Raw genomic sequence first — 16298 nt, 5'->3', positions numbered from 1 at the left:
TTGAAATGTTAATTAAGGTGTCCACTTACATATTCGGTTAATAATTTTTATTTGTTTAAACAAAATTACTTTGTTACAATATAATATTCTAATACAAAAAAAAGTACTTACGTAGCGTGAAAATATCTTTTGTGATGTAACTGTTTCAAAAGTACATAAAAATGGTTGTGAGCAGGGGTGTACACGTAGATTTGTTAAATACACCTTGTGCGCCACCTAGGAACCAAATCTAGAACCCGACACTCGAAATTTTTGCTCTATTACAATCGTACCCTGTTACAATTGACCCCACTCTCCCCTACTGTTTTCCGACCTTATAGAGCAATGTTTCTCTGATTTACTGAATGCAGTTTCTGAAAGGATTTAAGAATTTAAAATATTTTTTTCCGCAAATAGAGAAAAAAGACCTTTATTCGCTATTGAATAAATAAAAAATTTAAAATAGCAACGTTTGTGAACTTGTTAGTACAGCTTGAATCCCGCCAACGATTCGCAGACTGGTGGTTGAGATATATCTGCGGTGGTGAGGCTATATCGATACACACCTTGATAGAGACACTAGATACGCTTCTACACTGTTTGAACTAATTGTTAAAAATAACAATTGCTAGAAGTAACAATTTATTTACTTGAAAATGCAACATATTCAACAAAATCAGTAAAATGACCCTGAAAAAGAAAGTATTGAAACCGTAAGCTGTGAGAAAAATCGTTTATTGACTCTCCTTACCTTAATACGGTAATTTTATCGGTGCCAACTGAGCCAACCTTATGAAGCCACTTATATCCTTGCAACAGGTATATACTTTAACAGAGAGAACAACTATGTCAATCTCATGAATTTGCTGAACGGGGGTTTGAATCTCATCATTGACGCAACAATATTTCTTCTATTTCTTCAACACGTGAAGATTTTTCAATGTCTTGCAATTCTCAAATGATGATCTTGGAGTAATGGAAAACAAAACTCACATTCACGCATAAATAGTAGCTCCACAACGATATTTAATACTAAAACCTAATATTTCCCATCTCTCACGTTAAATGAAATTCCCAGATTTTCCAATTAAGCCACATGCCGAGGTTCATTTAGCAAAACACAACTCAACAGCAACCTAACTCCTATGTACATTATCTGACATGAAAAATCTAACTCCAATATCCAGTTAAATTTCTTTTTTACTGTTTTTGTGCCATGCCTGGTGTAAACGGTTACAAAACCCTGCAGTTTTGTAATCAAGGTTTTTTAGCCATACCAGTTGTCAATGCCATGCCTTTCTAAAAACTGTAAAGGTAAAAAAAATTTCCTAACCATAAAATGTACGGTTAAATGGATGTAAAGACTGCTGCTGGTAATTTTACAGTAATTTTAGAAAAAAAAATTAACAATACTACAGAATTTCTTACAATGAAACATCCAATTCTTTGAACTATCTAAAATCACGCTTTTTTACAACAGCGTTATTTGTTATTTGTTATTGAATTTAATGCCAGAGCTGTGGATCGATAAAATAATCGAATCCAATTGCAATTAATTACAAATAATTACTGCTGTGTAATTAAATACAGGTGATTGTGATTGCAAGTAATCATAATTTCTGATTATATATGGTCATGATTACTTGTAATCCCACTAAAACCAATAATAGGAATTCATATTTAAAAGTAATCAAAATATACGATTACATGCTATTATAATTGCAAATAATCAAAATATATGATTGAAAGTAATTTCAAATGCAAGTATGTGATTACATGTAATCATGATTATAGAGGTAAGCACGATTACACGTAATCGTAAATACAAGTAATCACAGTATACGTTTACAGTATGAATTCATACTTTATGATATCACATTCAATAAAAATATGTAAATAAACATATGCATGTACAATATACAAGTGTACAGTGCACAAAAGGAAAAACGGGCTGCCCTGATTTCCTTTATCGAAATACCTTTACGCTCCAGGATTCAATCTTAATGATTCGAAGCGATGACCTAAAATATGCGAATCATCAGGGAAATATGGTCCCAATAATTTTTTCAGGAGAGTGGTCCAAAGTTTTGGACCCCTTTATGTTCATTTTACTTTTTACGTAATTCGCCATATCTCTGAAATGCTTAGGCAAATTGAGAAACTTTTGCACGGAATCATAAAGTTGATTTAGCCAAAAATAAGTCCATTTAAAAAATAACTTTCAGTATATATTTTTATATTTAATATTTAGACCGGGATAGCCTGGTCGGAAGGGCGCTGGGCCCATGTCCGAAAGTTAGCGGTTTCGAACCCCGCCGGCCGAAGACTCCTCGTGTAGTAAAGTGACTGATGCACGTTGAATATGTCGAGTTGCAAAAGTTCTCCATGTTCCCATAATAAATCAATACCTCTGGGATTACTGGATTGGAGATCGATCGTTCTCAGATTCAGGTCAAAATTACGATCTATGGATAAATGAATGGATGTATGAATGGGTCCGCCCTATAAACGGGTGCGACGTATGGTGTGGCAGAAGTCTAATTCTTGGCCATAGATGGCGCCACTGAAAAACAAGAAACGCACACTCTGCCTTAAATTTGCTCGATTTCACCAAGCAGGCTTGCTAGTATGGCAAGTGACATTAGAAACAACAAAATTATATTTAATATTTCGTTTAAAAACAGTCGAAAAAATTTTTAATGGTGAGGTATAAATTTTTTTTTCTTTATGTTACATCATTTTAAAGAAAATTATGTTATTATAAGAGCTGATTATTGAAGTGATTGATGAAGTGCTGAAGTGAGTTGATTGCTGTAACCGCTATTATAACGTGACAAAGTGCGAAATTGGTCGAATCGTTCTTGAAAAATAGAGAAATTTGGTTTCTCAGGAACTATCCGTACATATTTGTAACTCGTATTACTTTCATAAAAATAAGTACATATCGTATTTACAATCACAATTAATTGTTATCATATATTTGATTGCATGTAATCATAGTTCATTTTAATAATGATAGCATGCAATCATATTATTATATTACATGTAATTATAATTACCCGTAAACGTTTCTTGTTTTGATCACAAGTTTTTAGGGTAGTTGTAAATCACCATTGCAGTTGTAGTAAAAATTATGGTGAATTGTAATCAAGATTAACAAGTAACTGATTACAGCAATCAATAATTGCAATCACGATTATAGTTGAAATGAAAATTATGTTGAGTTGATAACAAGTAATTGATCACAGTAATCGCTATTATAATCGTGATTGCATTTGTTATCAAAATTATGCTAAGTTGAAATCACGACTAGAAGTAAATTATTACTGTTATTGATTGTTCTAATCACGATTAAAGCTGTAAGCAAAATTATGATGTGTTGTAATCTTAATTAAGAGTAATTGATTATAGTAATCAAGAAATGAATAGGTTATAACTTAATTCAACTATGCTTGAAGCTTCACCTTTTCATCTCATTTCTAACAAACTTAAAATGTAAAGAAAAGTTGCAATCTGAATAATTTATATCAGTTGAACGCAGTTTTTGTACTGGCACCGGTTAAAAGTTTCTAAATCAGATCATAAAACGTACTTTTTTTCTCAAAAAACATACATTTTCTAACAGATTTTTGCATTTAATTTTATAACAGTCGATTTAACTCTAAGTTACAGCTATCTTTAACACTTTACAGCAATCATCGTTCAACTCCATAGCCTTGTAAATTGAAACCAACCCAGAAGAAATCCTAGCTCAATAGCAATAGAAGCAATGGAACAAAATAGTCTTCGTGGAGGACTTTTTAGTGGAACTAATCCTCATTTGCGTTGCATAGAGAGGGAAACAACGAAAATCTCCCTCAATTAACTCAACTGTAAGGGATGCCATCATCCGTTTACAACTGGGGATATTTTAACTCAGTACTGTGGTCGGTGCGAGAACAACCTCGTAGACAGAAGGCCTCAGCACGGGTAACCATTAACAAGAAATTTGATTCCTTAATAGTCCAAATATAATGATATCTTTTGCCATTTCCCCCACTTCACAGCTTAGTAACCCGAAAGTAGTGACATTTTTCTTAATCCTTACTGCGCAGTTTATGTTCATTTCGTCGGACATATAAATTGATCTGCCCAAGGTCTTCTCTCTTCTAGGAGGTGTTGGTCCGAACCAGGAGCTGAATTCGTTTCAACCAGCCAATGCTGGGATTCGAATCTGGGTCACCTCATTGGGAAGTGAATTATCTATCACCTTAGCGACCATAGCTCATGTTTTAGCAATTGATCCTATAAAACCAAGAGTGCTGTAACAACAATCTTCAAAAAACATTGTTCAAATTGTTAAGTTATGAGATTCAATAAATGTTTTGGCGACAAAATCACTTATTAATCTAACTTGAATTGTCTTGTGTTAACACTTTCACATTATGTTACGACAGTGGATACTGCACCAGAGAGTACAATGCGTATCACGTGATCTATCTCAACCAATTGTGCTCTTAAATGTAAGTTTATGAGGCGAAACTAAAACAACCTTTAATGTCAAGTATCTTATAGTAAGAATTACATCTCATCTCGAGCATTAATTACACTTAATTATAATTATGGCATTTTGAACATAAAATTTAAAATGACAAAACATGTTGAATGTACCTTCTTCTTTATTGACACAATTGCCCTTTGTATCCTAAGGTCTTCTTTAGAATCTTTTTCCAATCTGTTCTGTTCTGTTCTTGGCCATTATATTTCAGCTGGTCACTCTCGGTGTCTTTTAAATCCACAATAATGTTACTTCTAATTCGGGTACCAATTGGTTTAGAATACTCTGGAAGTTAAAGAGAATGGATCCATTTTGTTGATGTGTCCAATAGATTTAAAGAGGTTTAACTAAGTGCAGTTGAGAATGTATGCTTGTCTATATAGCATTTACACTTTATAATTGCATCTGTACCTCCATTTATAATTGATATTCACTGCATCCGGTATCTTATACAAATTTTCATCCAGATTTTGGTTCAATATATATTTTCTTAGAAATAAAATTCGAAAATTAAAATATTTTGATTCAAAAGTTTCGACAAAAAAAATCATTTAGAAAAATGGTAAAAGCAGATCATTTAAACATTAGTGTGCTTTAGATTTAGCTTTAAATTTCAATTAAATCTTATAGATAATTTAATTGACATTTTCAATCGTAATAAGTAAAACAACCCCTGACAGAAAGCAATAGTAAGCGAAAAAGAATCATAGCAAAACTTATTTTAACTATTATCATAATCAAAAGAATCATTATCATATCAAAAGAATCCTAAATTTACTTACTTTAACTGTTATCATAAAAAATACATTGGTTCTACTAGGCAACAAAAAGTAAAAAAAGATAAACCTTACCTAATGCATAGATAAAATTATTGCTAAATAACATATCTTTAAACTTTTTAAATGCAGTATTTATTTTATAATTTGAATAAAAATAAAATTCTAAATAAACAATGTTTCTTTCATACGCCAGTATCAGTAAATTTCTTTGAAGACAAATGTTAATTAAAACAAGCAAATGTGTTCCAAATAGTAGAATATAATGGCTGTTAATTATATTTTCTTAAAAGATTTACCCTTTTCCTATGACAAACAAACATAAAATCATCAAGGATTTCCTCTGTCTTGTTTTACTTGCCCTTATCTTGACAAGGTAAGCTTACTTTGAGAGTATTACTGTTTACTTAAATCAGCTGAACTGTTTTGATACCTTTCAAAATCAGCTTATTTTTCATTACATTTGTAACTTTTTTTAATATATGGATGGAAAAGCGTTTCTTAATTTTGGTAGTATTTGACTTTCAAGGTATTATTTTAAAATATTTTGGTGATTAACAGAATCTTGTTTTTTTCTAGTATTAAAACAATCATGAAATTTTCATTAAATTTAAAAACGAAATTACTTTGCGTTACATTTTGCTTTGCTGTGCAAACGCTCTAAGAATTAGAAACTTGAAAATTTGAAGGTACACAGAAAAAAGTTACTGAGATAAGATGAAAGTTTTAAAAGGAAATTTATGTTTGATTATTATTTCAAGAAATATTAAATATTAAACTTACAATAAAAAATAACACGTGCGCTGCTCCACAGCCCATAAATTTGAAACTACAAGATAGAAATGTGTCGAGGTGAAAAGGCCAATTTTATTTGTAAAACAATTAGCTTTTTTTTCAAAATTCTTAGTATTTTGAAATTTGGTGCAAAATTTCTTTCGCGAATATCTGTTTACTTTTCGTATTAAACATTGATCATGTATTCTTTGTTGAAAGGAGAAGTAGGAAAGATTATTTATCCCTAAAAATATTTATTTTATATAATCTCGCTTGTTTTATTTTGTTTTTTTTTTCTTTATTTAAGTTGAAAAGAGTAGGTTGTCACAAAGTCTCGGAGGCTTAACACAATTGTCATTTTTCCATTCATTAAGACATAGAAAAATGATTTTGACAGTTTTAGATAGGTCGGTAAACAATCGATCGACTAATTCAAATGCGTTCTGGATGCTATAAATTTTGCGAAAAAATTGATTATTCATAAAAAGTAACGAAAGAGACAGGAATAATCACTAATCTATTTAAGAGAAAAGCAAGCAGCTGCATTCAACATTGGAACGACGGATGGAGCCAATTCGCCTCTTCTCTTTTTTGTTGCGCTGTCATTCAAAATAATAACTTACTGAAAGTGATATATATATATATATATATATATACACTGCTCAAAATTATTAGGGGAGCACATGGCTCCNTGACTTCCTCAGACAATTGTCCCTGGAAATCATCAATAAAATCCCTCCAAACGACATCAAAATATTCTCTGATGGCAGTAAAATGGATAGACAGACTGGCAGTGGGGTATTTATTGAAACACCTCGAGAGAACTACACTCTTCATCAACGAAACCCCGATTTTTGCTCCGTCTTTCGAAGCGAACTAATTGCAATCGACAGGGGACTAGAGAAAATCTTGAGTGAAGGGCACCTTGGAAATACTTGGATACTATCTGACAGCCGTAGTTCAATTCAACACCTCAAAAATTGGGCCCTCATAGGAGATAAAACCAGTTTTTCGATCTTGCAGAAAGTAAAGTTCATTTCCCAGCAGCATGAAGTCCACTTTCAATGGATCCCGTCCCACGTCGATATCCACGGAAACGAGTTGGCTGACACTCTTGCAAAGAAGGGACTACATCCAGTCCCCTCCACCTCAGAGCTTACTTACCTTGAACTTTTCGCAAGGCAAAGGACCCAGAACAAACAAAAGTGGCTGTTTCTTCCTTTTCACTACTGGTATAAAGCAAAAAGACCAGGACTCTCTCTATCTCTTTCTGGTGACAGGCAGACCAACACTTGCTTATCCCGACTGGTCAGTGGACACCTGAAAAGTCTCACATTTTCTGCCAATCAAAAGATGTTTCCTCTTTGCCCTAAATGCCAACAAAACCAGGCATCACCTGCTCATATCTTGAACTGCTTAGGGCTGGACTGGAACGACAAAATTAATTTCCATGAAACCATACTGCTGATGAAAAAGACTATGCTTAGTGATAACTGAGTTAAAAGATTGAGTCCTTTAAGAGTTGGAGTTGAATGGAAAATTTTGCTGTTTTGCTATTCCTAGCAAAATGAAGAGGCTATTATACATCCTAAATGCTGTCTCCAAAAAGAAAGGGAAGATGAATTTGTCTTAATAGTTGTCTTTATGTTTAAATTCAAAATTACTTATAAGATTCGAAATAATGAATGAAATAAAAGATATAGTTTCTTATAAGGAATTAAAATAGATCGGCGGCTACTTCATTGGTTTTTAAATGCTCGTAGTGTCTTGCAAATATGGTGTTGCGTAAGTAATTGCTTTTATATTATGCAAAATATTTTTTTTTGAAAAAAATCCTATTTTTTACTTTTTTCAAAATTGAAAATAGAGGTGCAATATTTAAAAAAAAATTTGCATTATTTTTTAATGATAACGGCTAATTTAATAAATAGAGTTTTATTAATCACGTTTAAGAATGTCTTTTAAATAATAAATAATTCGATTGTTAATTTGAGATAATGACAAAAACCAATTCTAAAAAAATTCATGAATTTCAATACTAACGAAGTCTTAAAATCTATAACTCGATTTATAATAACGATAAATGTCAAAAAATATATATATTCGTTTATTTGTACTAGTACATTAATGTTATAGCCATTTCTCTTTAATTTATTTTCCCCTGAATATAAAAATTGGAAGCATACGTGAAACCACATAAAATATGTTTGGAAAAAAAATTATGAGTAATGAACTAATTCTTATTTATTTCTAAAAGTTTTTCCTCGAAACAAATATACATTGAATAATCAAATCAAAATAAATTATATTAATCACATTGCTTACCTTCCAGACTTTCTATTAATTAGTCCGAAAAAAAAATGCAAAATATATTTTACGTAATAATTTGAGTTATACATTTATATTTGCAAAAATTTCAAGCGAATTAGCAATTTAAATTTTTAAAATAATATATTTCTGTATAATGCTAATTAAAAACGAGAAATTATTAATATAATTATTTTTGATTATAAATAACTAAATACATGCTAAATTAACAGTTGATATCATTTAATACTTTAAAAAAACTGTAATATAAAGAGTTTTAAAAATATAGTTTCTTGGCTGAATATTATTTTTCATCGAAAATGTAATTTATATTCCACAATTTGAAGCCCAGAAGGTAATTTTATTAAGAGCTCTTTCAAAGAGAAGAATTAATTAGAGGAATTTTACTGCTGACGAAAATGATTTAGGAAACCCTTATCAGAATCGCATTATTTATTTTTGCTACAAATTTATTTATCAAGAATTTTTCAATGCAATGTTAATATTATTAATCTAAAATTTATTATTTGTAAAAAAAATATTAACTAATCTAAGTAATTCATTGACAAAAATAGTAATGCAAACTATTACAGATTAAGAATACATCTTAAAAAAGCTCAAAAAGAAATAATTATTGAAATTCATGATTTTATTTAAAGTGGTTTTTGTCACTATCACAAATTAACAATATAGCTATTTACTTTTTAAAAAAAACATTCTTAAACTCTATTAATAAAACTCGATTTATTAAACTCGAAGTTATCATTCAAAAATATATTTACTTTTTCTTTTCATCTTATACCTTTATTTTATATTTTGGATAAGTAAAAAATATGCTTTTCTTTAAATATTTTCTAATGAAAAGTTTAATTTAAAGTTTTATTTTTATGCAATTACTAACCCTGTGCCATATTTTTAAGACACTACAAACATTTAAAAAAACCTATGTCGTATCCGCCGATCCATTTTTCACCTTTATCAATAACTATCCTCTCAAGTTCTTTTTAAATTTGTTTTTAAGCAGGTATCAACCTATTTTATTAAAACTAAAGTTAACGTATTTTATTCATCTAATTAAGAAACTTTATTAATACAATAAAAAATTAATACAAAATATTCGTAATAAACTCAATTTTAATCATTATTGTAACTCATTTATAAGAACTTAAGGAAATGTTATTAAACTTAATGAAATGAAAACAGAAATAAATGTTTAGCTTAAAAAAATTAATATACAATAATAAAGGGTTCAAGAAACATTTACATATACATCGAACTAAACTAGTTGTCTATGGAAAGATGTTTAACGTTTCTCTGCCCAATCAAGCTCAAAAAAACATTATTATTATTATTATCATAATTGTTATTATTATTATCATTGTTGTTATAATTATTATTATCATTGTTGTTATAATTATTATTATTGTTGTTATAATTATTATTATTATCATTGTAGTTATAATTATTATTATGATCATTGTTGTTATAATTATTATTATGATCATTGTTGTTATAATTATTATTATTATCATTTTTGTTATAATTATTATTATTATCATTGTTGTTATGATTATTATTATTATCATTGTTGTTATAATTATTATTATTACCATTGTTCATAATGTTGTTATTGTTATGTAAATTTAAAATGTTCACATTCCATGATATTTTTAAAGGTTCGAAGTGAAACTTCTGCGAATTCCAAAGGGAGAATATATCTATCTATTCTTTTTACGCTCGTAAATTACTTTTTTTTTTCAAAACAGTGCCTTCATATTATTTTATTTTGTTTAAACTTTTGTCCTTTAAATGACATAGAAAACTTTAGTTCGTGATTTTATCCGTGTTACTCTCTTTCGATCCTCGCTCATCGTATATGCGTCATAAGCTAATTAAAAAACCAGGCTATTTTAAAACATCGTCTATTATATTGCAAAGAGCCTATGCTTTTCTAATCAGAATGACGCCTTTTAAGCTTATTATAGTGAACTAATTTTTCCCCTTCTCATTTAATCCTAGTTAGAAATTATATTACTGATTGTTAAATTGTTCTGATATAGTTCAGCAGTTTGCTATGAGCCTCTAAGCAAATTCAGAATATTCACACAGTATCCTAACAAAATCAAACCTGAAACATTGCAGTTCGCTGTCTCAGATTAGTGTAAATCACTGCATTCGTATAATCTATATGAAGTTATAAATGCCTCTTATTTGACTGCTTTCTGCAAATGATATAGAGAACCACAGTCAAGAATATGAAGAATATATATTATTTTATAAATATCATTGAACAACCGATCCAATTTTGAGTTTACGACTATCAATGTCGTAGCCTTCGTAGCCTTGTAATATTAAAACAAATCCAGAAGGCAATGGATTTCCTTGATTAAATATTGGGAGAAATTTGCCTTCGTAGAGGACTTTTTATGAAACTAACTTTCATCCGCCGTCTACCACTAAGGATATCTTACATGAGCATTGTGGTGGGTGCGAACCAGGTGATGAGTTTGTATCAACCAGCCATTGCTGAAATTCGAACCCGGAGTCACCGCATTCGAAGAAGAGCGCTTTATCTCCTGAGCCACCACTACCCGTATGAATATATAATGCCGTGGACTAATGACGTATTGAAGTAACATGTCGTAAGAAATGACGTCAGCTCTTTAAAAAAAGCTGGATTTTCCAATTAGCCTACAACAGTTATATACAGGATAAAATGACTAAAATATCTATATTCCAAGTTAATCTTCATAGGTTCTATAAATCGAGAGAATCTTCTTATTGAAAATTTTCTTTCACCTCCAGAAATAATTTGAAATTTAAAGAATAGAAAACACGATTTCAGGCAAACTTGGATCAAGCCAAGAAGTTTCACATACCGAAAAGAAATTTGCAAAGTATCGAAATAAAAACAAATTATGAGAGAATAACTTAGGATTAAAAGAAGTAATCCTAAGAATAATCCTCCAGAAGTAATTTAAAATTTACAGAATCGAAATCACGATTTCAGGCAAACTTGGAGCAAACCAAGAAGTTTCAAATACTGAAAAGAAATGTGCAAAATATCGAAATGCAAACAAATTATAAGAGGATAACTTAGGATTACGCAATAACGAAGTTCTCATCCAATAATTTGTTTGCATTTCGATAATTTGAATTTTTTTTCAGCAATTGAAACTTCACGGTATACTTTAGGTTCACCTTAACTCGCTTTTTCAATACTTTAAATTTTAAATTTTTTACGGAGAAGAAGCAAATTTCCGATGAAAAGTTTGTCCAGCGGTTATCTGCCTATTTCGATATTTTCAATTTATTTATTTTTTTCGGCAGAATTTATCAAAATCGAAAAAAGCTTTATGTCCCAATAAAGAATTCTTCTTTACAATTCAAAAGTTTCTTTCCTATAGATTTTTATTTCGAATTCGTTACTTGAACTTTGTCGATTGGATTCACAGATTGGTTTCAGCTGAAAAAAGAAAACAAATGAAGAAACAAATTGTTTTAGTATTCTCGGTTTTTTTGTTTCCCCATTTCAAGATCGAGACTTAATTTGAAAGGAATTTTACTTCTTCACTTTATCTTCATTTCGATTTTGATGTCGTTTTAACAACGAAATCGATTTTGTAATCCCGTGACATGTTTTTTTTAAATACGCACAGTTAAAAAGTCATTAAACTTTCATTTCTCTTTTTTTTACAATTGAATGACGCGTAAATTTATGGAAGCATTAATCATGCATTTGGAACTAAAATTTAAAAACAAATAAACTTTACAAATTTATTACTATATTTGTAGAAAGACTAAACAACTGAGAGTTAATACGACTTTTAGAAAAGTATTTTTTTAAAATGAAGAACATTTTTTGTTTTAAGTGAACATCAAGATGTTATACTAACTTTAAAAAATAAATAAATAACACAGAGATAGTATTTTTAACCTTTCTATTATTACATAACTTAAATTTATTCCTAAAACACGTAATAAATTCAAAGATGTAATTGGATATTAAATATATTGAAGTAATTTTAACTTTAATTTTGAGATGTTATTCTCCAGTTTCAATTCAATAGAGCACAAAACAAGAAAAAAATATTAAAAATATTATGTTAAAAAAATAAAGTTCTGTTTTTAAAGCGCTTCTGTTTTCATATTTTGAAATCTGTCAATTCTGTTTTGTTCTGATTTTATTTACATTTTATTTTCTGTTTTTTGAGTGATATTTTTTATTACTTAATGTGTTTTATTTTGTGTTAATTTTTTTAAGTGCTTCACACACTATTGTATTGATGTATGCTTTCGCTATATTGATACAATATTATAAAGCACTCATTTTTGCGGATATGGTCGCGTGAGCTGATGGGGAGATTGTATCTTTTCATTTTTTCACTTTCCGGCTTTTAGATATATACATTTTTGAAATTTTTTGAAATTATTTTTTAAAAATATTTTATTTAATAATTTTTTTTTCTCCTTTCATTAATATTTATTATTTTCTATGTTTTCTCGATATTTTGAACTTCCTTTATGAGTTCTATAATAATAATAATAATAACAATATATATTTAATCAGCATTATGATATAATGTTGATTAAGTTTCGATGAAGCCTTTTCGTACAAGCACTATAGTTAGTTGACGTTCAAATGGTTTAAATTCTTCGAAATATTTAAAATTTTATCGATTGTTTAATACATTTTATGCATTTGATTTAGTTTTGTAACTAAGTAATGTATTTTTTATCAGTCGAACATAGCTTACCTACATTTTTAAAGTCTCATCAATCACACATATTCTTTAGTCGTTGTCTTAGAAGAATTCACGCGACCAATGACTGATGGAGTGGTTCTTTCTTAAAGTCTAAAAGAGTTTTGAAGTTGTCATATTTTATAAAGCGCATTTCTCTTTTTTCAAACTATTTGAAATCTATCACTAAATCATCCAGAGAGTACCCCAAAATGTAACAATTAAGTTAATTTTTGTTTGTCTTGGAAAAATTTCGTTATAGTATAATATAGCATAATGTTAATTAAAACACTGAGTGTAACTAAACGTTTTTGCACAAAATAATAATATTTGCCTGATATAATTTCTAGACGATGTTATGTTACGATGACATTATATGCTTATTAAAAAATTTGCTATTATGGAGCTTAGCAATTCGACGAGGTTTTATCTATATTTAAAATAATATCACACGNTATATATATAGATAGATAGATAGATAATTTCCTTTTTTTGGAAACTCTATTGATTCATATAACATGATTTTTTTACTTTTTAAAACATCTGACTTGATCATGTTTGTTTCCTTTTTTTTCCAACTAAATTCTAGCTAGCCTAAGTATTTTGAATTGGTTTGTAGATTTTGGGAATTTATATTTTATTAAAGAGTGTCTACCGATTTTCAATAAATTGATGTTTTCAATTATTTATTTTTAATCTGACTTCTTTTTTTAACAATGGTATGATGAAGAGACGCTGTAAGTAATGTGAAATTATAACACAACTGCTTTGCGACATGTTATGATAAAAAATTAAAAACGATTATTACTTTTTAAACATAGTATAAGTTTAAAAAATAACATGCAACTAAAATAAACGCAAGTCTAAAGTTTCATTTTATTTATACATTTATTTAATTTTTTGCAATACAGCTAGATTTTTAGCATTTATGATTTATTTCTTAAACATATCTCTTCAACTCAATTAACTACTAAATTACAAAAACATTCAATTTTTTTAAATGAATCATTGTAAGAATAAAAGAATTGAAAACGTTGAACCAAATGCATTTCTGAGTCGAAATAGAAATAAAATAATGTAGATTGTTTTTCTAAACATAATATATGTTTAAAATTTTTCTTGACTATGATCAGCATTTTCTTACAAGAAAATGTCTGAAATATTATATATGTTGAGATTAAAATAACTTTTCTTACATCATTACAAAAAAAGATATGAGTAATTTGAGTCAAAGAAATAAGAAACATGTTATGAATCTGAAAAGCCATTTGTGATATAGTATAAAAAATGAAATCATACTTGACGTGATTACGACACAGGCAGTCAAAAATAATAAATTTGAGAAAAGTTGAAGTATTTTATTGATGCTGACAAAAATATTTTTACTTATTTGCATTTTTTACAATGTTTAAAGCATTAAATATCATTTTAAAAAAAAGTTTTTTTTATGACGAATGTAATAAATACCACAGATTGGAAAGAAAATTCGTTATTGTAAACAAATGTTACTTTAATTCAAATGAAATTAAACAAAAATGTGATGATGAATATAAATTAAATATTTTAACAAGATCTGCATATTGTAACCATGCATCTTAAATAAAATTGGATTGTTGTATTTTATAGTGTTATTATGGTAAGTAATTGAGTGTTATTATGTTGAATATTATGCTTTTAAAACCCTTAATTACTGATATTTAAAGTGTGTATTAATATTTACTATCACTATTGTTTGTAACTTTTAAAACGGTTTATTTTAAAACACTTATTTTAAATATCATTAAAACTTTGTATATAGATAAGTTTCAAGCATTTTTTTCTCTTTAAAAAACTACCTCTTGTTGCTTCTGTAAAATTTCAAAAACCTAAGGCAGAAATGTTTTAAAATAACTACTTTAAATTTTTGCACTTTAACAGAAAGATTAGAGTAGTTTTGTTTTAAAGTTCAAAAATCAGATTATCCAGCCAGGAAATTGGCTATTTTAGTTTTCCTTTTTACTTATTCCCTGTGTTTCAAGAATATTAAAGCAAATGCAATGTATAAGACTTCCTAACATTACAAAACGCCTTTAACAGGAAATATATTTAATTACAAAAAAGAAATGATGTTAATGCTACAGTGTCAGAGAGAATTCTGAAGATCAATCCACTTTACATTTCTACTCATAGCGCCATCTGTTGTATTCTAGAAATATAAATACTATTTACATCGAGAAATATAATTAACACTCTCTGTGGACAGTACAATTATACTGACTTGAGCATCCTACTATGAACTCGGAGGTCCTTCGTTCGAATCCGGCACAAAACGGACTTCTCTCTCACAAATTTCTCCATCCGCATCGCTTTTGAGACTATGTATTTTGCTCAAAACTGAGTATATGCTGTTTGGAATTTGAGTACATGAGCTTTTTAAATTTGACTAATTTTTGTTTCTGCGCTATTTTGACTCATATTCGTTCAATTTTGAGAAACCCTTTTTTACAGTGTACAAGTGTTATTTTTTTATATATATAACGATCGTTGAGCTGCCGAGTCAATGTTGAATTTACGACTACCAATGTTGAACTCCGTACCCTTGTAATTGTGAACACAATCCAGAAGATAAAGAAACTTCGGGATCAAGTATTGGAAGAAATTTACTTTCGTGGTGGACTTTTTGATAGAACTAAAACTCATTTTTAAAAGGAAAATTCCCTTTTTCAAAGAAGGAAAAATTTATAGTATAGGGATGCTATTCTTAAATTTTTTGCAGAAACAAGATTGTTTGGTCTGCAACAATTAATTTGAAATATAAATTTTTATATTTGCGTCTTCTGTCAACGCGTTTTTAAATCTAAAGTGGTGGGAAACAGAATGAAATATCCACTTGGCATAAACAAACATGTACTACCACTTCCTTTTCTGTAATTGTTTTTCATGTATAGACGATTTTTTGTGTATAGACATTGAGGATTCAAGATGTAATATTCAGCATTTACCATAAATTTCCTTTGGCTAAATAGATGACTTTTTAAGTTTTTATTAATAAAATTTATAGAAAGACGCTTTTAAAACGGAAGTATTAATGAAATAAACACGTGATTTCATATACCTACATCCAAGCGTTATACAGTGGAACCTGTAAAAGTTACCACCTGGGTAAAGTGAACGTCTGAGTAAGGTGACCATTTTCTACAAGTT

Source organism: Parasteatoda tepidariorum, chromosome 3 (genome assembly GCF_043381705.1).
Source record: "Parasteatoda tepidariorum isolate YZ-2023 chromosome 3, CAS_Ptep_4.0, whole genome shotgun sequence".
NCBI classification, from domain to species: domain Eukaryota; kingdom Metazoa; phylum Arthropoda; class Arachnida; order Araneae; family Theridiidae; genus Parasteatoda; species Parasteatoda tepidariorum.
This window is presented reverse-complemented; position numbering follows the sequence as displayed.